At 38.1% G+C, this 26,698-nt stretch overlaps 1 long non-coding RNA gene across 1 annotated transcript in view; it reads left to right on the top strand.

Moving 5' to 3' along the window:
• Positions 1–8,108: 8,108 nt before the first annotated feature.
• The window catches only part of LOC122553737 (uncharacterized), a 29,996-nt gene continuing 11,406 nt past the window's right edge, over positions 8,109–26,698 (top strand). Inside the window, exons 1-2 of the long non-coding RNA XR_006312813.2 lie at positions 8,109–8,215; positions 8,960–9,040. This is a non-coding gene — a long non-coding RNA (uncharacterized LOC122553737). The remainder of the gene's footprint in view (positions 8,216–8,959; positions 9,041–26,698) is intronic.

Genomic DNA, 26,698 nt, shown 5'->3' with positions numbered 1-26,698 from the left:
AAATGTATTTCAGGGAGAGCTTCATGTCATTTGGAATTTTTTCTATTACATGGTACAGTAGTTGACATGACTGCAGTATTTACTCTACGTTTGGATTTACAGTAACTGATTTAATTGTGTATGGAGTCAAATCATTCAATGGGAAATTGTTTGTCCTGATCAAATTTCAGCATATCAAGCCTTTCACTTCACTAAGATGACATTCATTGAGAATTAGCAACAACTTAATGAACAGGAAATCCATGGATTTATCTTTTTCTATATTTGCTGCAAGACCTTTGGTTGGGCCTCATTGAGAATGCTGTATTTAACTCTGGTGCCTCCACATGGTCTGAGGTACAGAAGCCCTGGAAGAAGTTCAGAGGAGGTATTTCGATTGGATCTCAGATGATTTAAAAAATATGCGTGTGTGTGTAAAATAGGCAGACAGGAAGATTGAGTTATTTGAGGAGCAGGATTTAGCAGAATAATGGTTCAGTGTTCTTTTCAGAAAATGTATTATTATGAGAGATTGGCAAATCTGCTTATTGATATGAGCCCTTGGCCATTGCACGTAAATTTGAGAAGCTAAGTTCTCATTGAGTTTGTGGGTCATACAGTGGGTTCTGATCCACTGAAAATGTAGCTGGACAAGTTCATTGAGAAGAGTGGTAGTGTTGCATATTAACATAAGTTGGAATGTTGGGTGGTGTCTCTTGGATTCATTATTTATCACGGAAATCATTTTTGCTAACACCTTTGTGGGGCAAGGTGGTATATGGGGATATGTAGTTTGTCAATGAGGTTTTCTGTTTTTTTTCCTTTCCTGAAAATGCCCTATTTTGATCTCTCCCAGGGCATTGCATGGCCAGTGGCAGGTCTTAAGGGATGAGCCATCTTAGTTGCAACTTGACCTGGAACAGATTCATCTGAAGAATTATGTTCAGTTTTGGTTAGCAGATACTCAAGAAAAATATTTTGATGTTAGGGTGCTGCAGTTCAGCTTCACGTTAAAAATACAGGGCCTATTATGACTAATTACATAAATCTGGTGCTTTTTTTTATTCTTTCATGGTTTGTGGATATTGCTGTCCAGAACTACATTTATTGCACATCCCTCATTGCCCTTTAGAAGGTGGAAATGAGTTGCATTCTTAAACAGTTTCAATGCAGAGAATATTCAATCATTTTCTGACTTGGACCAAAGCTGTGATGAAGTCTGGAGGTTGTAACTCTGGGGGATGCCAATGTAGTATCAGTGAGTAAGTTATTGATTAGCAAGTGCTGCTCAATAGCACTATCGAGGACTTTTCACTTTCATCACTTTGATAATTGACAGTCGACTGGAGTGGTAATTTGTCAGATTTGTCTTGCTTTTTCTGGACAGTACATATCTGGGTAATTTTGCACATTGCCTGGTAGTTGCCAGTGTTGTAGCTGTATTGGAACAGCTTGGCTAGGGACATGGTTAATTCTGGAACACATCTTCAAAACTATTGCCAGAATGTTGTCATGGCCCATTGCCTTTGAAATACCCAGCATTTTCAGTCATTTTATCATGTGGAGTGAATGTAAGATTGGTTGAAGACCAGCAACTGTGATGCTGTGGAGCTCAGGAGAGGGCCAAGATGGAACATCCACTTCTGGGTGAAGATGAATTGAAATGTTCCTGCCTTGTCTTACTCCCATCATTAAAGGTAGGCATACTTGCAGACCCTCCATCTCCTGTTCGCTGTTTAGTTATCCACTCTCATTCATAACCAGCACAGCAAGACTGTGGAGCTTGGGTATGGTCTGTTGTTTGTGGCTTATTTAGCACTGTATACTAAGTGTTGTTTCCAATGTCTGGCATGCCTCATTTCTAGGTATGCCTGCTGTTCACAGTCTGCCCCATTTAATAGGGTGATAGTGTCACACAGTAGGATGGAGGGTATTCTAACATGAAGTCAGAACTTCGTCTCCACAATGACTGTGCAGTGATCACTTCTATCAATATTTTCATGGACAATTGCATTGCATGGAAAGATAGATTGGTGACGACAAGGCCAGGTAGGTTTTTCCCACTTGCTGGTTCCATTACCATCTAACACAGATCCAGTTTAGTAGCTATATCGTTTAGAAGATGGACAGCCCAGTCATTCATGGTGGTACTGAGCCATTCTCCAGCATTGATGTCCCCCAACCAGACCATACCCTATGCTCCAGCCACTATCATTGCTTCTTCCATGTGGTATTCAACATGAACTTCTAATTCAGCTGAGGGAGGATGGTATGTAGCAATAATCAGAAGATTTCCTTGTCCCCATTTGAACTATTGCCATATGATGCCATGGTGTCCAGAGACAATATTAAGGACTTTCAAGGCAAATCCCTCACAGTTGAATGCCATTGTGCCATCATTTTTGATCGATCTGTCTGGCTGGTGAAAGAGAACATACCCAGGATTGGTGATGGTGGAGTCCATGAATTTGTCTGTGAGATGTGATTCCATGAGTATGGCTACATTAAAACGTGAGGTAAAAGTGAGGACTGCAGATGCTGGAGAGAAGAGTCAAGATTAGAGTGGTGCTGGAAAAGCACAACAGGTCAGGCAGCATCCGAGGAGCAGGAAAATCGATGTTTCGGACAGGAGCCCTTCAGAATCAGGAATTCTTGATGAAGGACTCCTGCCCGAAACATCGATTTTCCTGCTCCTCGGATACTGCTGGACCTGCTGTGCTTTTCCAGCATCACTCTAATCTACATTAAAATGTTGTTTGATTTGTCTGTGGGAACTTTGACACAAGTCCCAAATGTTAGTCCAAGAGGACTTTGCAGAGTTGTCAGGTTTGGGTTTGCTACAGTCATTTTCAGTGCTAACATTGATGCTGGATGTCATTACTTGCTTTAAACTTAATGGTGCTTCACTACAACTGAGCAGCTTGCCAGGCCATGTCAGTGGCAGTTGCAAGTCAATCACATTGATACAAATCTAGAATTGTACCTATGCTGGGCCAGGTAAGGATGGCAGTTTTTCTTCCCTTAAGGGCACTCAATGATGGTACCACTAGACTAGCTTTTTAGTTGCAAACCCATGTCCTTAGAGGTAATCTAGAAGAACTATTTAAAATAACAAAGGGAGTGAATAGGGCAGATATATGGAATATATTTCTGGTGAAGAAGCCACAGCAAGAGACCACCAAAATTGGAGCCAGATCATACAGAGATGAATACCTTTCCACTCAATTAGCAGCAGGTACTTCAAAATCTCTCCCTAAAATACTGGACTTTTGAGATCAAGTGCAATTTTCAAGATTGGGGATTGTTGTTACATACACATTTTATTTGCTTTATTGATACATGGGATGTTGGCTTCACTGGCTGGGTGAATATTTATTGTCCATTACTAACTGCCATTGGAAAGGTGGTGATGAGCTGCCTTTGGGTGTAGGTATACCCTCATTGCTGTTATTAAGGGAGTTGATGCAGTGACAGTGAAAGAACAGTGATGTAACTTGAAGTCAGGATGGGGTGATGCTTAGAGTTGAATGTTCAAGAAGCAACGTTTCCATCCATCTGCTGCCATTGTCCTCCTAAGTATTTGATGTCATGGTTTTGGAAGGTACTTTTGCAGAAGTTTTGACATGTTGTTACAATACATCTTGCAAATGGTATACACTGCTGCTACTGTGCCTCAGTGGTAGAATTACTGGATGCTTAAAAGTGGCGGATGGGGTGTCAGTCAAGCAGACTGCTGTATTTTGGGTGTTTTTGGAGCTGTAGTTATCCAGGCCAGTAGGGAGTATTCCATCAGAGTCCTGCTTATACCTTGTAGATGGTGATCAAAAACTAGGGAGACAGTTTGTAAGATACTCACTGCAACATATACGAATCAAAGGTGGGTAATTGAATGCACAAATAAGTCAGGAAATGCAGGACTCAAATCCCTCCTGCTCCAAAGGTGTGTTGTAACACCTCTACAATCTACAAATATCTACATTCACAGGTTTAAAAACTCTTGTTGGGCAGTGATGGTGTCCTTATTTCTGGACTAGAAGGTTTGGGATCAATTCCCACCTTTACCAGAGGTGTGTTATAACATGTTCCAACAAGGGAGCATCGAACCATTTCCCCATGTTCCATTTTATTCAATGGCATCACCATCACTGAACTCCCCACTATCGGAGTCATTGACCAGAAACCCAACTGGACTAGTTATATATAAGGACCGTGGCTACATCAGCAGATCAGAAGCTAGTGACTCAATTACCACCTGAGTCCCCAAAACCTTACAACTGCAAGTGGCATGTTTCAGCAGCTGTAGGCAAGGACTAACTCAGGGAAGCTTTGACATCAATGGGTTCACCTTGTTCCATGAGGGTGACTGCAGGTTTAAAAACTCCTGATGCGTGCACACCTTTTCTGCTTATCACTTCTTCTGTTACTTGTTCTTACTCCTGATACAACAAGGTTTATGAACATACAATGACCACCAACTGGTCTTGGCCTTTAACTAAATTAAATTAAATTAGTGATGCCTCTCATTAGAAATAAGTCAAGTATTTTAAAGGTAATACTTGGCTGAAAATGAGGAGCCTAATAGCACCAAATGTGTTGACTTTTTCTAAGCTGTTATAATCCAAATTGCACAATGGCACAACCTGAACCTTTCATTATAAGAGATATCGAACATAGATTCTGACTGCAACTCTGTTAATAGTAAGCTGTACTGCATTTTTCAGCTGCAAAAATCTTTGGGATGACAAAATTGCACCATTCATAGATTTGACAACTTGCTTTGCTATACACTCTAGATGGCCTCACTGTCAGTATTGTCTCAACGCATACCACTCCTCCTTCTGAGTTCAAACATTGTGGGTTTATATCCTACTTAATGAAGTACTACACTGTTGGAGGTAGAGTATTTTGGATAAAATTTGAAACAGAGACTCTATCTATCCTCTCAAGTGAGTGTCTTTATGTAGGAAGGTCTGAGGTAATGAACTTCTCAAATTCGCTACCTTCTGAGAGAAGACATTCTTCCTAATCTCTGTCTAAATTGGATGACTCCTTATTCTGAGATTATGCTGTCTGGCCCCAGACTCTTGAGGGCAACTAACCTTTCCACATCTAATCTGCCAAGTGCCCTAAGAGTCTTGTATGTTTCATTAAGGTCGCCTCACATTCTTCTGAATTCCAACAGGGTCAGGCCCAATCCAAACCGCCTCACCTCATAAAATCACCCCTCCATACATCTAATCAACTTTGTGAACTTCCCTCTCCACTCCAATGTCAGTACATCTTTCCTTAAATGAGTGGCTCAAAGCTGTTCATGATATTTTAGGTGTGATCTAATGAGTGCATTGTACAGTTTTAGCAAGATTTCCTTGAAATAAAGACTAATGTTCCATTTTTATTCCCTGAACCTGAACGTTAGTTTTTTGTGTGATTTTTGCTTGAGAACACTCAAATCTCTCTGTGCTGTAGATTTCTGCAGTCTTGCACCATTTAAATGACATTTGAGATTCTGGCTGCAAAAATACTGCTCCATGTGAAGAACGAAAGTTATGTTTGTCTGTTTGAATTTTCAGCTTTAGAAATGTTAAGGGATATAATATATAAAATAAAGGCCACTTACTTGCAGTTATCACTGAATAATAGGATGATTCATAGAATGCAATTCCCAAGCACCAATAAGAATTTCAGAAAATCATTTAATGAAAATATGCTTTGATTTATTTGCACAATGGTCTTAGTTTTATCTTTTACATGGAAGAAAAGATAATTGTGATAAATATCATAGAAGATCTGCTGGCATTCAATAAAATACTATTTGTCAATGTTAAATCCATTAAGATCACATTTTACACAATAAGGAAAGCTACCTTGGCACAAAGACAGTTTGGCTATCGTATCACAATTGCCTCTGATCTGTGAAAAAGGAATGATGTTGTACAGCCTGGTGTCCTCAGTAACACCCACCAACCATTCCTTGGACCAACAAGATAAGTCCAATTTCCTGATTTGATCTAATTGGCTTCACTATGAGTTTTTGAGCACAATCCTGACTGGTGTTTGTAGCCAATTATTGAGATCAGAAGTCACAAAGGGCAGATAATACCTTTGGAATTTTTATCCTTTGAATTTGTTACTTGGTTCGAGGCAATTAGTTTAATACTCTAGATTTACAGGCATTATCATGAGGAAAGAAAGTAATAATTAGCTGCCAGATATATTACAGCAAAAATTGAGAGTTGCTGGCAAAGTTTTGGCAATTAAACTTTCATTTCAGAGTTGCTAGTGTTTGACTATGTTCTTTGAATTGCCGCACAAACTTACAGTTTGAGAAAGTCAGGTAGCTGTCATAGCACATGTAGTTATATTCTGGCAAATGAAGACTCTTTCTTCCACAGGATCTCAACCTTTTGGATTTATTTATGAAACAAAAAGTAACAGCTGCCTCTGCCATTGCTACTTGATGATTGAGCTGTCTGACATTTTCATAATGTTGTCTTAATATGAGTGGCATATATTGATACATCTTAATGATGCTTTTCGTTGTTATTAAATGAGTAAATTGTTGCCATTCATTCATTAGGGAAGATTTAGTTAGGCTGTAATTCTAACAGTAGTAATAATGGTAGTATTGTCCTAACTGCTGGTCTGTCAAGTATACCAGTGGGAAAATATAGTCCATGATGTTGAACAGATTAATTGTTTTGAAGTCATAAATTAGAAGAATAAAATTGCGCTGCTTATAAGATTAATATTTTGTTGTGGTGGCTGAGTTTTAATGTCTCTTGAAAACCTTACTGTAAAGATCACTTTGCCTTCTGCCTTAGCTACAACCTTTGCATGACTCTTAAAAGGTTTATAGATTCACTTCACTGCATTTTGTTTTAAAATGCACTGGGAAAGCCTTCCCATACTGATTGCTGTCGATGAATTTCAAAATGCATGGGTGAGGTTATCCAGCACTGACTTACTGCCTCTGTCAGTGTCCTGCCTTCCTTGTTAATGCAGAAGGCTGCATGATGTCAACTGTCCCGAAGGAATATATTGATTTCAATAGCCCCTATTTTAGATATGTCCAACCAAATAGCTTGCAATTTTTTAAAAGACAAACACTTCTTATTAAAAGCCCAATAAATTAGTTTAATATAAAGTAATAAGTAAACAAACTGTAGCTGCTGTTTCTTTGTTATAGCAAATATATCATTTAGAAAATCATTTCAGATCACTAAAGACAAGTTAAGGTGGAACTGCTCAGTAACTTTCTCATTCTGTCATATTACCCAGTCTCCTTTTGAATGATTTTCTAATTCCTCAATCTCCCTTTGGTCACACCACTTGCTCCTCTATGGTCACCTCTGAGAAGATTAACCCTTTCATTAGAAAGCCTGACCAGGGTCAAACTGCTGCTTGGCTTCAGAACTCTTGCTTCCTTTGATCTATCAAGGACGGAGAAATTATCAGCAAATTCTAAGCCTTCCCATGTGATCTGTTTTTTGTAAATTTGTAAAAATTATTCCTAATCCTATTATGTGGCCCAGGCCAAACTTGCACTAAATATATGAGACCTTTGTTATGCAGCAGCGAGATGATAAAGGAATTCTGAATCTGGTCCCATTCCGAGTTATGGGAAGCTGGACACTTCATCAGCATTCACTAATCCTTTGCCACGGCCAACACCTTTGATGAATGCTTTCATTTATGACCATTGATGCTACTTACTTAATATTACAAGGCAAAAAAAAAGTGGTGTTTCTTTTTAGGTCAGTGATGGATTTTAATACACTTATATACACAGTAGACTAATTGCAAAATCTCCTGTGTGATACCTGTGTGCTCATTATTCAGTCATAAACCCTTAATAATCAGAAATAGGAAAATTAGAATTTTGCAACTCCCAGCTCTCTTTTCAACACAGACACCTTGCAGACAAAAGTCACTGTCTTAACCCAAATTCTAGCTGACAATGCGTATCAGCCCTTGCTATTTTCAGTTATTGTTGTGCCAATCTTGTATCTACCCACGGACATTTTTTCAAAGAAAGAGTGGATTTCCTAGAGACTCTACCCCACGCAACTTCCACAGCTTTTATTATAGAAAAAGGAAAACCTGTATCTTTTCTTTCCTGTTTTAGAACTGTCGCTCAGTGGGTCATTCTTGCTGATTAAACTGGGCTTTCACAATTAAGACAGTGTGTCTCCGTCTACTGTTTGTTTGCGGGGAAAAAAAGCTTACAAAAGGAAAGGTGAGCTTCTTATTTGTAAATTATTCGTATCTCTTTTATTAATATGTTAACATTTACGTGGCAATGAGAAAAAGTAATGAGGATCTAATCTATTGAAACCTTTTGTTAAATTCTGCAATATAACTCATCATCCATATTGTTCATAAAGCTGCTGGATAACAGAAAACAGGAAAGCCGTATGACCTGGAAGGTAGTAGTATTTGAGGTTTGCTAAAATGCAAGTGGTGTTTTATTTAGAAATTGGGAAGTGAAAGTTATGTAACTAGCATAACTTAGACATGAACTCTCGAAAGATTTCTGGAAAAGCCCCTTGTTATATTTTTAGCTTTGGTGCAGGGAATCGATTCTGTCTAGCAATTATTGTTAAACACAAGTCAGCCAAAGGAATAATGGATAATTGTACAAAGATTGCTATGTATTCCTATCTATTAAACGATGAAAAGAATGAAATACAAACTTTTTTTGGAAGAAGGCCAATTTCTTTTGAATTATGCCATTATTATTTGAAGAGTCTATCACTGTGAGAGCCCCAACCTTTTATGTTTGCTATTGCCTAGTCGTAGAAAATAAAACCCTTTAACATCAGCAATAACAGCAATTTAAGATTATTGCTTGCAAAATCTTCAGCTTTGTTAACCCTGTTAGAAACTAGTTTGCCTGTTAAACAGATACTTTCATTTATTTATTGTGATACTTTCTGCTGATCTTTAGCATTATAATTTCATGAGAGATTACATTTTTCAGGCAGTATTACATTAGCTTTTCCACATGAGTGACTCTATGCCTGCTTGAAGTGAGTAATGTGAAAAAAAATCTGAGCCTGAGGTAAGTGTGTAACATTTTAAAATTATTATTCCCTAAATCAAGTACATTTTTAAACAACAACAGGTCTGCAGTGGCATGGATCACAGAAAATGATTGAGGGGCTGATGTTCCTGTGTCATAGGTAATGTTTCAAAACAAGGTGCAGTTGATTTCTCTTAAGCATATTCAGAAAAAGCGAATAATAAACTTGTCCTGACAGTTCCTGCAGCAACTTGTGAGTATGGCAGAGACATGCTGTTGAAATCCTCACAGCACTAGCATCCTCCCATTTTACGAAGAACTCGTTCTGCTCCCATTTTTAATCAAGCTGCTGTCACTTGGACAATTTCAATTCTTAAATTTAAAAATCTACCACCTCCTGCACCATTAAAAAAAACAGCAACTATCAGTTGCTCTGCTCCCACTCAATCAACCCAAAGAGGTATTAATTTAGTTTAATTTACCATTCACATAAATGGAAAATGAAGCCTTGAAAGTACTGATTACCAGTTCATGAGTGTTTTGATATATCTTTGTGATTGTATGCCTTGCATTTACAGTCACCTGATATTCGCAATATGGATCATGTTTTCTTGTGTTAGAAGTAATCAATAAAGGTAGTTCTGTTATCTTCAATATTGCATTAAATTTTAAATCTAGTTTAAGATCAAAGAGGAGAAGGTAACTTAGCGGAATTATGAGTTGCAACTAGTTAATGCTTAACTGACAATAAATAAAAAAAACATTAAAATGCTCTAAGATACATGTTTTCTGTAGATTTTGAACTCCTGGAGCTCCTTGACTTGAGCTTCAAGCCAATAGGTGACAGAACCCGAGTGAACTAAATGTGGAGTGCAGAATTAATTTTTGCAACTAGGTAATGTGTATTAGGTACATCTGTCCATAGTTTTAATCAAATGTTTGAATTCAGTCTCAGTTGCTGTGTTATTTTAATGCTTGATGCCATAACAGTAGAACAATGAGAGGTTGTGAGACTGCATTAAATGCATGAGTATTTCATGGGTTCTACAATACATCCACCTAATCGGAACACTTTATCTTGGTCCATAATCTAATTAATTACACACAAAGTTAGGGTCAAGACTATGATTATTTCGGTATTTCAGATTAAAATTTCACTGTTCACCACAGCTGAAAATTAGTCGGATCCAGTCCAAATTCCTTAGCTAGGGAAAGACAAAAAAATGCTGTTGGAGTGCCAAGCAAATGGACATTGTGAATACAGAGCATGAGACACTTCAGAAACTGAGCAAAACCTGGAAGTGCTAGGGAAACAAATGTACTGAGTGAATGGCACACTCCCAGACCATTAGGCAAATGGATAGCCACAGGACCTGCACTGAAAATGGACTAGGGTCATACATATGCAGTATCAAAGTAAATTAGGCTCATTTTGTAAAGAAAACATAAAACCCACTAAGCTGTCACTCTCTTATTGCTGCTGGTTTTGTAAGCCAGCAGAGGCCACACAAAGCAATACTGATGCTTTTTCTGCATTTTCGCAAGCTTTAGTACTGCAAGCAAGAAGACATACTAAAAGACAGATTTCACTATGCATGGGTAAGGTCACTGTTTTAAAGTGACAGACCCATTCAATACATCAGAATGGAAATGAAATTGATTTTTATGTACAAATTCTGTCTAATCTGAATTCCATTTACTTGAATCCCAAGCCTACTTACAACTTTGTTGTTCCAATTACATTATCTGTTTCAGTCCTACAATAAATATTGTTTTCCAGCAACATCCTGTGCTATATCCTCTACTTATGAATAAAAAGGACATAAACTTAGAAAGCCGGCCTTTTATTAAGGCTGTCCCATATCAGAAATAATAAATGGAAGTTCAAAATACAACTGAAAATTATTAGAGAAAAGGAGATGGAGGTTGTGCAATTTCTTTTAGGCTAAGAGTAACTTATTTGAATCAAATCTGTTTAAAAAATACTACAGAATGAAAGCAGGTTATCATCCCATTGATAAAATCAATGGTGTCAGCCTATCACAAAGCAGAATGCAGTAAGCTTATTAACCCTTCCCCGTTTCACAAACGGGGGATCCTTGAGGTTAGCACAACAGATGCCATGAGGGACATTTAATGGCATTGAGCCATTTGCTATGGCTTATGTTTTGGTGGAACTAAATTAAAAAGTAACTTTTCTCCTCTGTCTGGATTTAAATGACAGTAATGAATGGTTAATAGTCTAGGACAGAAATATTGGTGTTCACCTGCTACATTCCACTTGACTGGATACACCACTTTACACTATAGTTAAATTGAAGAAATGTGGCAACAAAGCAATTGAATTATAACCATCAAGGAGCATTTTGCAGGAATGCAAGTTGTTGCATTCATATTCAATAGTAAAATATGATGGGCTGTGATTTTAGGATATTCAAGAAAGAATTTTATGAAACTAAAATAAGATTGATTATATTACAAAACAAAATTTATCATAGACAGGAATAATCTGCAAAATTAAATCTTAACATGATCTGAGGTAATGTAGACTTATTGAAAGATGCAATTCCTCATTCATTCCTCAGAAAGAGCCTTTAAGTATTTAGATGCCTTAAACCAGCACAGTTTTTTTTAAATCCAGGCAAAATGTGTAGCAATTATTGGTAAATTCTGCTTTCTGAAACTAAAATTAAAAGTCAATAATAAAAAATCTTCAGGGTGTCACTCTTTATTTATAACACGGTGTAAAAAACTGTTAACATTTTATTTGTGACTGATACAACACATGTGAGATTTCCAGTAATGCTTTACTGCGGGTGTTTTTATGGCCAGCATGCACCATTCCTATAACAATGGGTCCTCTGTCACCACTGAGATTGTGTGGGATCTCCTGAGCTGAATCAACTTTACAAGTCAGATAACAATTGAAATTCTGTTGCTTAAACACAAATGTTTTGATTATGAACTATGCATGTGATGTGATTCAAGGTTTGTGATATACATTTGTATACATATTTATATGTCTATAGATACCACCAACTATATTGGTGTTTTACCAACTTTCAGCTACATAAGTAAAAAGATTATCTACATGTCTACAATTATTTGTTTTATATATAACTATATATAATAATCTCTAATTGCAGAAGTTTGTATCATTTCTATATAGCTGGATATTCTTAATACATCAACTGAATTATTTTTTTCTCCCAGTTAAATTGTGGATCTAGTACCGAGGTGACAGAGTTTGGCTTTGATCTGAAACAATTTATACAACAAGAAATGATAGATTACTTATCATGGAATTACTCCTTTCCAGAGTCTAGCAGTTCAGACTCATTTTTAAAAGTAAAACCTTCATATCCACAATCCTTTCTCTTGTTATATTCTTCAGCTACCTATGTAATATATTAGCTGTAATATAAATGTGAAGAGGCACTATGAGGTATTAGGAGGCTCTTTTCCTTAGTCCCTGGAGGATTTAAACCCTACTGTCATTTATGTGCTTTTGGCTTAAGGTGACATATATATGGGAAGGAAAAACTCTTTATTACAGATAAAGTCTACACACTGCTCCCTGTAGTGAGTCCAACACCTGCATAAACGTTCAAGAGAAAACATTTAAACCAGGGATTTAAACCACATTTTTCTAATAAAAATATTCCTATAGGAAAAATAGAATACCTTAGTTGCAAAAGAGGAAGATGTTTTAAGATGCTGAAGATATATACATAGTAAACAGCAAATGGCAAAATTTAGTGGAAACTTTTTATGGAAAATTTTTGTTTAAACTGAGATGATTGAACTGAAATTCACCATTGGTGGAGAATGCAAAATTACCTGTAAGTCAATTGTCAATGACCTGTCTTAGTATGCCAAAGGATCATTGTTTGCCCATTATTCTTCCATATATCAGGAGCCACTCCCTATTTCAACAATGGTCATTGGCCATCTGTTATTAAAACCAATGGCTTTCACTGTCTACGATAAAACCAATGGTTTGTGCCATCTGATATATGTGGTCAATGAAAGTCCATTGTACACCTTTTTTTAAGTGGTTAGGCAAATCTGGTATGGTGTATATTAAACAGCCAAAGATCACACTGTACCCCACTACACCAATGTTGAACAACATCCCTACCATATCTCAGTTTACTTAAAAACGTAACTCATTAATCCCTATTTTCAGTGTAGCTGTAATTATGAAAAGAAAGAATAAGCACATGACAGATGATGCTAACCACAATAATACAAAAGAATCTAGGAGTAGCAGAGGACTATTGAGCTGAACAGGTTCTACCTGTGTTTTTCTTTCACTCCAGTTTGGGAGTCCAACATCTGGAAAGTGAACCTAAGATACTGGATGCCTAGTTTCCAAATTAATAAAACTCACATAATAGCTGTCAGGTTGCAGTCTCAATAACTTGCCTTTTCATCATATCCTTCAGATTTTTCCCTTCAGTAATTCTGTCTAATAATTAACTCGAATGAATTTATTCTGACAGCTTCAAGAACAAGAAAATTTACAGTTGTTAATGTGCCAACTTCAATACAGCTTGACAGCACCTACCATATCCATGACATTTACCACGTAGAAGTACGAGAGCATGACTGGGTCACAATGTTGGGATTCCCTCCCCAGTGACATGGTGGGTGTCCCTCCAGTACATGGTTTGCCAAGGCTCAAGAAGCTCACCTCCACCATTTCAAGAGCAATTAGGAATAGTCCAACAAATGATGGCCTTGTCAGTGATGGTCACTGGGGAGACATGTTGTAGTGATTAATATCAGTGGTCAACTAATCCAAAGGCTGAGGCAAATGCTGTGAAACATAGGATCCAATTGTACTATTACTGCTGGTGCAGTTTACACACAGTTAACAAAATCTCATTACTTGTGACCATTTGAATATCTTTGATTGCCACAAAAAACTTTCTTGTTCATTACTTGGTCTGGACTGCATGTGACTTTAGACCCACAGTAATATTGTTGTCTCTGAAAATATTCTCCGAAATGTGTGTGACTGGGTAAAAATCCTAAAACTTCCTCCTGAATAGCATTGTGGATCTCCCTACATTTAAGAACCTACCTACACAAAATGGACTGGAGTGGTTCAAGAAGGCAGCTCACCAGCTCCTTCTCAAGGGCAACCAAGGATGGGCAATCAATGCTGGCCCAGCCAGTGATGCCCACATCCCATGAATGAGTTATAAAAACGGCAACTGATGCCACTCAGTTCAATTAGAAATAGATAACAATTTGACTGTGCCAGTAATGTCCACATCACAAGAATGAATAAAAAATAATCCATGCATAAATAAATATAAAATACAGGGTGTATTTCCCAATTAATTCAATAAATGGACTGAGATCAGTTATGTCCAATTTCGACCCAATGATTATCCATCCATATTTCCAAATAGGCTTTGTGTTGACAGCAGAACACTTGACAGTTTGAAATTAATGCCACTAAAATGATCACATCATTTAAATGTTTACAAAATTTCTTGGTGTTAATGACAGCATAGCATTAAGTCATATAGTTACCAATATAAAATGGGTGTACCATTTAGAAAAAGAATCTTTTTACTTCATTTGTTTCTTGTTTCCACTTGGTTGTTAGTTGTTTTGCAAGCATCTGCTAAAATGCTAGGTACTTTGAATGGGGAAACCCTTTCTACATAGATTTGGAGATGCCAGTGTTGGACTGGGGTGTACAAAGTTAAAAATCACACAACACCAGGTTATAGTCTAAATAAACCAGTTGAACTATAACCTGGCATTGTGTTATTTTTAACCTTTCTACATATGTTTTATTGAAGAAGTAATGCAAGGATTGTGATCGTCAGACAGCTGCAGGTATTCTATTGTTCCCATTTACCGACAAAAGTGAACCTATGGATGGAGGCCGGGATGTTGGGTGTCTTCAAGGCAGAGATTGATAGATTCTTGATCTCGCAATAAATTAAGGGTTACGGGGTGAGTGCAGGTAAGTGGAATTGAAACAACCATCAGCCATTATTAAATGGCGGAGTGGACTCGATGGGCCGAATGGCCTCGCTTTCACTTCGATGTCTTATGGTCTTATGTGGTAATGGTCAAGTTTATGGTGTCTGAGAAGGTAGAAAAACTAAATGTCAAAGCATTGGTTGTGCTCTAAGTACATTTACAGCTGACATCCACTTGGACAGCAATGGTTATGGTCACCATATTGAGAGCATGTCTTTTCCCCCATAGACAAACTGCAATGCTCAGAGTGACAATTAGAACTACCCTCCAATGTACCCTCTCACTCACTACCACTGCACCAGTTAGCATTCAAATAACAAGGAGATACGAGGAGCGTTGATTAAATCGATTAGATTAGATTAGTTTTAGTACAGTATGGAAACAGGTCCTTTGGCCCAACAAGTCCGCATCAACCCTCCGAAAAGCATCCCACCCAGACCCATTCCCCTACCCTATATTTACCCCTGACTAATGCACCTAACACTTTGGGCAATTTAGCATGGCCAATTCACCTGACCAGCACATCTTTAGATTGTGGGAGGAAACTGCAGCACCCGGAGGAAACCCACGCAGACACTGGGAGAATGTGCACATAGACAGTCGCCCGAGACTGAAATCGAACCTGGGCGTTGTGAGGCAGCAATGCTAATCAATAGCTTGGTCAAAGAGAGGGATTTTACCGAGGATTTGATTAAGTCAAAGAGGGAGGTAGAGAAGCACAAAAGGTTTGATGAGAAAATTCCACAACAATAACTGCAGTGCTGTACTTGAACACGGACCCGCTTTCCTGACAACATGAATATTCTTCAGTTTTAGGTGCATTTTGTCACATAAGAGATGAAATGTGCATTACCACGTCATAGGTTGTTGTAAAAATTAATATCAGTTTTTTTTCCATTTGCATTTAAATGCCCACATCATATTAAATATCCATCCACCTTTGTGCAATTCATCTCTTGTTTCCTTGACATGTTCCAAAAGCCATGCCCAATATGGACAGGGATTTACCTCAAATACAGAAGCTGATGCCTGAATCAGTCTTAACTCCATACTCTGCAACACCCAGATAAAAATCCAGTCATCTTGAATTTACACATTGAGTATAGAAAGTGGAAGTGGTGCTGGAAAAGCACAGCAAGTCAGGCAGCATCCAAGGAGCAGGAAAATCGACATTTCGAGCAAAAGCCCTTCATCGGGAAAGGGCTTGTGCCCGAAACATTGATTTTCCTGCTCCTCGAATGCTGCCTGACTTGCTGTGCTTTTCCAGCACCACTCTAATCTTGACTCTAATCTCCAGCATCTGCAGTACCCACTTCCGCCGATAGGAAGTAGGAGTTGTGTTATCATCAATGAAGCAAATCAAAGCAAATCTAGTGAGTGGAGTGATAATGCAGAATGTGTGAACTGGAGCGATAGAGGATTGTGTGTGAAATGGATGGGTATGGATGAGACAGAGCGATGGAGGGGTGTGCGTGATGGAGCGATGGAGGGGTGTGGGTGATGGAGCAATGGAGGGGTTTGGGTGAGAGATGGAGCAATGGAAGGTTGTGAGTGATGGAGCGATGAAAGGGAATGCGCGATGGAGCAATGGAGAGTTGTGGGTGAGATGGAGTGATGGAGGGGTTTAGGCAATGGAAGGGTATAGGTGATGGAGCGATGGAGAGGTGTGTGTGAAGTATTGTTTTCATTTAATATTGTGGGTACATGTTCACCCAGCAGTCTGGAATGTAGCAAGCAGCCATGACAAATACCATACATGTTTCTGTATAATAAAATGGACTGAAAGAACTGGCCATGCAGCAAAACTGAATATTAAAGAAACTTTGGTGTTGTGCGGAGCACTGGACAGTGTGTTATGGTGTGGAGTAATGGTGCTGCTGGAGATATGGAGTGAGGCAGCAATTCCTCTACTGTGGAGTACAGAGCAGTGTGCAGTGGCATGGTATAATTGCGCATGTGCTGCCATGGAGACAGAGTGCCATCAAGTGTTGTTGCAGCAGATTTGATCTCCACTTTGGGGTTATAAATCTCAGTTAAGCTACTATGGGCAAGATGCAGGTTTTTAACAGTAAGTGGAGAGAAAATTGTCATGTGAATTAACCTTTTGGCTCTTTTCCACCTCCTAGTGTTTGGTTCTGAAAGGCCTTGGCAACAACTCTGCAGGTCGTTCTATAAAAGTGGGTATAGAGTATGGGCTATGGTGGGGGTGGGGGCAGTGGGGGTCTAGGGAAGCAGAAACAGTCTTTTAAAATCTCACTGTCATCTTTTAAAGGGTATAGAGTAATACTTGAACACTAGTGTTAAAACATAAATATTCCTCAAGAAGATGTTTAGTGGCTACTACTGGTGATAAATTTATTTGATGGTTCACAATACTTCAGGACTCAAAGTGCACAGTTTTGCCTGGTGTTCCTTTACCAAGGGTTTAACCTGGTAATGTTGAAGAGGGAGCAAGAAGTCCAACATTGTGAAGATGAGGTTATGACCAGGAAGAAAAACAGAAAAACCTTAATGCTGAACAAGGTCATTCAATATTTGCAGAAACAGCAACCAAGTTAGTGTCTTGAGTGTGGTCCCTTTACTCTTTTTACTTGCAATACGGAAACTTTGAGTATTGAAATCTCCAACTAGGCATAATGTCAAACACCAGGTCTGCCCAGTACACTAGAAATGTTGGCTTTTCGCTTTTCAGCCAACAGAGCGGGAATAGAATGAATTTCATTGATTTTTTTTTTAAAGCTGGTGAATTAAGAGAAACCTTTTCAGTAGTAGTCGATGGCATCGCCATTAGCACCAGAATCAAAATTGTTTCTTCTCATTGTCCTTGATAGCAGCAGGTAGAAGGTAAGCCACAAGTAGGCTTGATGTACTTTCTCCCAATGGGAAATTAAAACCAACATTCTCAAGGACTGTGTCCTATTGAATGCATGCCTTGGACAGCAGTTAATGAAGTTATTTAATCTCTTTTGTATAGAGTTGCAGATTTTTGAGTTCTCCATCACACATCAATTCCATGTGTGTTATACTCCAACTCAGGTCTTTAGCTCATTGTCTGTTGATGTTTCATTCTCAGCTAGTAGCAGTTTGCCATTGTCTTCCACTTTCAGGGGCAACAAAGGAAGCAGATCTCAAACCTATCTGAGCCAGAATGACTATTGAACCTGCCCTCTTGGCATTATTCTGAACTACATGTCAACCGTCCAACCAACTGGGCTAACTGGCCCCACTCGATTGAATATCAATGTTCCCAAAAGCCTACGTAAACAGCACATTGCAAAGAATAAGAACATACTGGCTGGGATATGATTGTTCTTAATGTCTTTAACAGTGCACCTCAAATATTTTTAATATTAATATTTTAAAGCATAAATAAATCTTCAAAAACATTGATAAGATACATATGTTATTTTTCTGTTCAAATAAAAACCGCTTCTTAGAAGTAATGCAGATTTACCATCGCTTGCTGTGACACAGAGATTTTTATTCTCCTGTTCCTTTATATTCACCAGCTTTGTAGGAAAGAATGCAATGGCATATTGAGGTCAATGCTTGGGGGAGGGAAATCTACCAGTCACTACCAGACAGAACTGAAGTACATGTTTCCTGTAATGTACTTCGTTCCGATATATATTTGGGTATAATTCAGCTTCCAACACTAAAATCCACCCAGTGGATTCCCAAAATGTAATTACAGATGAGAAATGTCTTAGAACAGTCACAGCTGCACAAAACATTTTGTAATGTCCCTTTGGGGAGAGATTGGGGGAAATTCTTTTGCTCATGCCTTGGGCTGGTATTTGTCTATGTTAAAGGTGCTGTATAAATTCAAGTTGTTGGTCTTGGGTCCACATTGATATTGCTTCTGACAATTGGCGTTATCAAAATGTAAGCAATCAATCAAATGGTGTATTCATCATTTTGAGTACCATTAGAGGAGTAAAACCATTTCGGGGAAATTTAACATAAAAGCGAAGCAAAAAAGAAAAGTAACCACTAAATTAATGGCCTGTGGTAAATAGCAGCTATCCAGTGTTGTGTACTGTTAAACTCTATCCAATTGTATATTGGCTGTGAGCTGTACAGTGGCAGCAATTAAATCTGGAATATGTTCTGACATTGAAGACCTTGTTTTACTTTCTGGTTTTCAGCTGGATGTTTGTTAGGCCAGGTGGGGCATTCACATGAATAGAGGGTCTTTAGCCAGAGCATATCCTGCACAGCGCACCTGGCCTGTGTTTAGAAAAGAAAGTCTCTCTTGTTTTGTTAAGGTGAAAGCCATAAAAGGCAAGCAGCTTAATTTATCCCAAAAGAATGTTGTGTTCAATAGGAAGGTTCATCACAGGTGATTCATTTCAAACAGTCCGAAGGTTTTACAGGTGATGCAAGAAGTGGTAGATTAAAAATATCTTAGATTGGTTTTCATAATAAAAAAATGTTATCTTTAGAATTGTTATTTAAGAAAATAACCTTTTTTTAAAGAAATAGAAACATAAAGTTAAAAAGTTAGTTAATATTCCCAGCAGATTCATGCAATGTATGTGTCAGGCTGGAAAAGTTGTTTTTTGGCTATGTTTAACCCTGAGTCTTGATGCAATGTGTGTACTGTTTCTAACATCTAAAACAGTCTACTTGGGGGAAAAAAAATACTCACTGGACAAAATTTATCCCAATCTTTGTAGGAATTTAGAGAAACGAGATCTTGTCTGTCATTTGATGCTATCTTGCAACAAGGTATTCTCTGTGGAACAGTTTGATCACAGGATTCTCATTCACAAACAGACAGGTTAAACACTTAAATGCTAGCAAATCCTGCACAGCCCTGTGGGAAATTTCAGTTTAATCCCAAACTTATAGGAGGACAATCAAAGCCCAAAGCCAGGGTAACAAATCTGATCCTCTGTTACAATCTGTGTCCTCATGGGACGAACGAGTCACTCCCTATACAAGACCTCGATGGATAAATACCTAAATGATGAGATACACTGGGAATGCTGGAGAAGCATCCAGCTTTGGCCATTCACTTTCAATTTCACATTACAGCATGAGAGGCAATTCTTTCCCAGAACACAGCAGACAGTCCTGATTATTATAAGTTGAAGTGTGGCTTAAGGAATGATTAATGATGGTGTCAGAAGAAAACAAAGCTGAATGAGAGTTATCTCCAATCCACCTGCTTGCAGATGGGAAGGAAAATGGCCCCAGCATGCCCTGATATTAAAACACGAAAAGAGAAGGTGTTATACTGTAGATATGTATGAAAAAGATAACATGTCATGCATCCAGGTTTCTTACCTCAGATAAATCATTATCCTATAAATGGGTCTATATGTGATTAGTATTACCAACACAGTGGACTTCACATTACTCAAGTTTAAGAAAAAAAAATCAGACCAAAGTAACTCCCACTTGTATTGATACTAATGTTAATGGACAGGAATTTGGAAAGAAAGTCTGTTTGACAAAAAGGATTGTTGCAAACCCTTTGTGGGCAAATGTGTTCAGCAACAGAACAATGATGCCACCATGTGTACTGTTTCAGTATAACATGGGAGCAGCTGACTCCTCAAAGAGAGTAAGCAATTTTGGTTTAATGGACGAATCAAGCAAATTCTCTTCTTCCAATGTTACAAACTTCAATTTATTATCACAAAAATAGAAGGCGGCAAACAACAAACTGCTAGATTTAATAAAATCCGTATTGAACAGGTCAGCCAATCAGTTTTTGATTATTTATATCTTTTAAAAGTTTGTTCAGATTCCATCAAAGCAGTGATACAGTAACAATGAGCTGGGCAATATGTGAACAATGAAGGTATCTTATCTGACTGTCAGTTATGTCACTATATCGTGTTGTGGAACAGAAAGGAATGATGTTTTGTAGAAAAGGGTCAACCCTGATGGAGAGAAAAAAAGAGGGATTGAGAAGCCTAATTATTAACATCCGTCTGAAGGGACAGGGCCTGAAGGATGGGATTATAAGGATTAATCTGTGTCTGTCTGTCAAGAAAAAGTCTCAGTCGTGACTAATTGTATTGTTCTTCACATAATCAAACTCCATTAGCTAAACCCTGGAAGATGTGTTACCTCTGGCCATTTTAATGAAAACTTGCAGAAGAACCATTTTCACACAAGGATGTGGAGATGTATCATACCACCATATTCATTAACTTCAAGTTCAAGTTTTTGATTTTTTCCTTTTAGACTTGAGGATAAACATATTTCTGTTTACATGTTCTTGTAAATAATCATAACTGTGTAAAATGGCACAGAATTAATTAATTAATCCAAAGGATGTGTATATCTTTTTTTTGGACAAAGAGATGTGAAGTTATCAGGATTGAATGCGATCTCTCACAATCTGCTAGAACAGGTTACACTAGTTATCCTGACATTTCAGTTAACTTTGAGTTAGGTCCCTAATTTGGTACCCAGTTGCTGAGTTAGCAAAAAGGATTAGTTTAAGGTCTGCATGGTATGTAAAGCAAATCCACTTTTCCAGCCACAGAAAGCATGTTCTTAACATCGCATAAAAGTCAGTTTCCGACCTACATTCTATCCTGCTGTTCCACTTTTCAGGCCCACACTAGGAGTCTATTTCAAATTTTCACCCCAAAACTGAATTTATTACTTACTGGTACTTATCATTGGTGCAAGGGATCAATTAGGTCACAAAGGTGTATTCCGGGGAGTTTAAGACATGCCTACTTTTTGTAGTGGATGCTGATGGTATTTGAAAATGATGACTACCCACACTCAATTGTGGTTCATTTTTATGTGCTGGATATAAGTCCACACCCATTTGTGAGGGTATTTATTTTGAAGCTTCAAAGTTGAATTATATGCCATCATCTGCTTTAAGTGATCTGATGGTGTAAATGAATGGTTTAGATCTAATAACCATGACCCAGACATGGGTAAAGGGCGACCAATATTGGGAACTAATTATTCTCGTGTGCACAACATTTCAAAAAGACAGGCACAAGGAAAACACTGGAGGGACAGGTCTGAAATGAATAATCACATGAAGACATTTGTGAAAAAGGGTCTTGGCTCAGAAATTAGAATAATTCTGGATGAAGATTAGGAATAGAAGGATCAGAAACCTTCAGTGGAAGTAGTTTATATGTTAATTAACTATTGTCATGCTGTTGGATAGATCATTAAAGAAGCAATTGTCGTAGCTAGTAACAAATGCAATATAATAGTTGAAGAGGAATTTAACCTTCATATAGATTGCACAATCAAACTAGCAGACATGGCTGTGGAATGCTTTAAGGATAGCATCCTGGAGCAATATGCCATGAAACCAAGTAGTGATAAACTATTTTAGATCTAGAATTGTCTAATGAGGCAGCATTAACAATTTCATAGCAAAGGATCCACGAGGAAATAGTGCTCATAATACAATTGTTTCCATAAATGAAAAAGACTTACTGTAATCAGAAACAAGAAGCTTAAGTTTAAACAAAGCAAATTATTTAGATATGAAGGAAGAACTGGATACATTTGATAGGGTAAAAGACCAAAAAACTATGGTGATGAATAAATAATGGGAAATGTTCAAAACAATCAAAACAAAGAAAAGAAACACGGTGAGAAAGGAATTTAGGTATAGCAGTTGATTAAAAGAGGAGGCTGATTATTTTGCAAAGAATAATAATAAGTCTGAGATTTGGAAGATATTTTTCTTGAAACCAGAAAGGATCATCAAAATGTTGATTAAAAAGAGAAAGAAAAGTATGTGAAAGTAATCTAACTGACAATATATAAACAGTGTTAGAGTTTTAATGAATATATAAAAGAATAGCTAAAGTAAATGTTGGACACTTAGAAGGAGAGACAAGAGATATTATTGCAGTGAATGAGAAATTGGCAGACTGTAGCGATTGGAATGAGGGCCAGTTGGATCTCATTGACTTTGAGATCCTTGATTGGCCCAGGGTTAACAACCCCAATCAAGGATCTCATAGTCAATGAGATCTCACTTGGCCTTTGTTTTAATCACTACACAAACACACTGAACAAAAACAGGGCTGTATTTAGCCAAAAATCTATTTTAAGGAGTATCATGAAAGTTTCTCTCCATCAGCTCCAGCAAGTTATTTATACAATCTTCTGCAGTTTGCCTTATTATCTATGCACCACACCCCGATTGCACCATGCTCATGTTATCAGAGGAAGTATTTGCCTCTGTTGGAACCTCAGAGCATTCCTGGCACTGGTGCTTTGTTTAAAGCTCAGCTGTGCCCTCTATTCTGTCTGCCAGAAGCTGCCCTTCACATTGCATATGGTGGGATGTGTACGAGATGAAGGAACACCTCTGAGGGTACATCAGTGATACAGCTGACACTTCATTGCAAACACAAATGCACATTTATAAATGTCTTGCTCTTTTACATCATCACCTGTCTGATTGATACTCGAGCTACAAAAATCAAGACACGCAGGTTAACCAGCCTTCTCACTGTAACATCGTAGAACTCTGTCTGATGGTGCTTTGGCTCTAACACCAATGTAGCATAATATCTTCTCATTGTTCACTGTGGGACCAGCACTTGCAGGACAGACTTAAAACAGTTGAAAACATTTACTTTTATTCAACAACAGCACAAGGAAAGAAAAAACTTTTAGTTGCTTCCACAAACAGACCGTGATTACTAGCCAGAGTCAAAAACCCTGTCGCGCTGGAAAAGCACAGCAGGATAGGCAGCATCTGCAGTTTTGACTCTGATCTCCAGCATCTGCAGTCCTCACTTTCTCTTAGTGTTTACTTGCCATTTGAACAACGAATTTACAGCCAATGAATGATCACTGCACCCAGTTCGTATCTACAAGAACCGGTGTTAATTAAGTTCTATCTGGCTTGATGCATCCAACACTATAGTGTCTTATCATGCTGACTGTTTATGTCCTTCCTGCTTGGTGACCTCATCTTCCTCCTCAGAACACTGCAGCTCTTCAACCTTTATCACATCCCCTGTTAGCCTACTCCAGTTGTGCAGCACACAGCATGCAGGGATCATGTAGTACACTATGAAGAATGTACTACAAGGTCTCTGCAGATAGATTCAAGGTTTAGAACCTCACCTTCAGAAGTTCTATTGACTACTCCACAATGACTCTTGTTGAAGAAAGGGCAATATTGTATCTACACTTCAGCCTTAGTCAGGAGGTTATGTAATAGTCACCAGCAAAAGTTGCAGAGGTTAATCCTTGACTCCCAGTAATTATCCTTGTAAGACACCTGCTCTTGAAGGTTTAATATATTTGTCCATTAAGTGAGTCATGGAAGACTCCAATAAAGAGAGCCATGGAATGCCTCTAAGACCTAGGGATCTTTGTCTGATGAATGCAAAACAAGCAAGCCATGTGAATACAATAGTGGATTGTAAGTGCTCTATGATTACTAATTTTGAAGTGGAGAATTGCATTCTAAGTGGGTCAGAGATGTACCGGGATGATGTGGTGAGGGTGGGTGCATATCTGATGCCAACCTTAGTGGATAGGAGGTACAGGTAGTCACTGCCCATGGAGGGGTCAGAGAAATTTTTGGGTCTGCTGACCAAGATGAAGGCTCAGAGATGGGTCTGCCAGGTATCCATTCCGAATTTCACAGGAAACTGTATATTAATGAGATGAGATGAGGTACTAACAGCATGCTAATGTATGCAAATAGAACTCTCACCACTTATTAATGAGATTCTCAACTCACTGCGCAAAACTTGGTTGCTGAATCAGAATTTTTCAGAATCAGAAAAAAAAAGCCTTTTTCTTGACAGTTCATGAATCCAAATGTTTTAGATCTCACCATATTTTACCAATTGACTTGACATTGTTGGAATTGTTCAGGGGCTGGGATGATTTTGCCCTTAGTGTCTGTTTTCACAGTAGAAGATAAGTTGCAACCCAGAAATAAAGAATAATTTAGGATCTAATAATAGTAAGGAAAGTAAGACAATTAATATCAGCAGAGAAAAAATACTGGAGAAGTGAAGGGACTAAAATCGATCTACCCTTCACTGTGTGATGGCCTACACGTTAAAATTCTAAAAGAAACAACTACAGAGATAGTGGATGTACCAGCAATAATTTTCCCAAATTATTTAGGTCTTAGAACAGATCAAAGGGTAGCAAATATAACACTTGTTCTTCAAGAAAGAAGGAACAGAGGAAACAGACAGGTACTGCCCAAGTTATAGTGATATCAGTCATCAGGAAAGAACTGGCATCAATTATAAAGGAAGCTTTAAGTATATATACAGAAAATCATAGTATGACTAGCACAAGTCAATATGGTTATATGAAAGAAAAGTCTTGTGAAAAACCATTGCAGTATTTTGACGGTGTGACTAATAAGGTAGAAAAGGGGGCAGGAATAGATATCATAGATCTAGGTTTCCAAAAAAGGTGTTTAAGATGTTCCACACAAATGGTTAACACACAAAGTAAGGACTCCTGGTTTGGGAGCAGTATATTAGCATGGATAGAGAATTGGTTAATGGAAAAGAAGCAGAGAGTGGGGATAAATAGGGCATTTTAAAGTTGGCAGGATGTGATTAATGAATGCCGCAGGGATTGGTGCTCACAACTTCAGACATTTACAATCTATATTAATGACTTAGACTAAGTAATATGTCTACGTTTGCTGATGATACAAAGCTAGGTGGGAATGCAGGCAGTGAGAAAGATTCGGAGTGGCTGCAGAGAGATAACGGCAGGCTAAATGATTAGAACGCAAGGTGGCAGATGGAGTATAATGTCACTATAAATGCCGGAGGAAACATCACAGAAGCACTTCACAGGAGGCTCCCAAACACTGAGAATGTCACTTAGACAGGGGACGAAACGTCTGCAACACAAATTCCGAGCTTGGCGAACAGAACCACAACAATGTGGGAAGGTGTTAAGTTATTTACATTGGTCATCAGAATAAAAAAAACAGAATATTTTTTAAAAGGATGAAGCTTGCAAATGTTGCTGTGCAGAGCAGCTCAAATGTAGTCATACAAGGAACACATGGATTAGCATGGAGGTACATCAATCAATTAGGAAAGCAAATTATATGTTCACCTTTTTTGTAAAGAAATTGGAGTACAAGAATTAATTAGTATTGCCACAATAACCCTGAGCTTTATTAGGACCACACCTGAGTACAATGTAACATTTTGGTCTCCATATGTAAATGAAGGATATGTTTGAATTGGGGACAGGCAGCAAATGTTCATTAAATTAAACTATTGTAATATTATAAGAGGCACTGAATAAATCTCTCTGGAGGTTATACAATTTAGAGGTAATCATATTGAAACAAACAAGATAATGAAGGGAGTAAGAACAGAAAGTGCTGGAGAAATTCAGCAGCTCTGGCAGCATCTGTAGAGAGAGAAGCAGAGTGAAATTTACAAGTCCAACCTTACCTAGTTCCAAAAGAAAAGTCATATTGGACTTAAAACTTAAATCCCCTACCACTGTTTCTCCCTCTCTAATACTGCCAGACCTGCTGAGTTTCTCCAGCATTTTATTTCAGATCGTCAGCAGCTGCAACACTTTTCTTTTATAAGGTTATGAAAGGGCTTGCCAGAATCGATACTAAGAGGTTATTTCACTGTCTGTTGACGAGTTGTTTTACAATTTCAGCACAAGGTGGTTGTCAGCAGGATGACATGAGTATTAGATACTTAAACGAGA

This window comes from Chiloscyllium plagiosum, unplaced genomic scaffold (assembly GCF_037043375.1).
Source record: "Chiloscyllium plagiosum isolate Xiang-an unplaced genomic scaffold, Cpla_swu_hap1 HiC_scaffold_8, whole genome shotgun sequence".
NCBI lineage: Eukaryota > Metazoa > Chordata > Chondrichthyes > Orectolobiformes > Hemiscylliidae > Chiloscyllium > Chiloscyllium plagiosum.
Note: the sequence above shows the minus strand (reverse complement) of the source record. Positions and strands in the feature narration are given on the sequence as shown.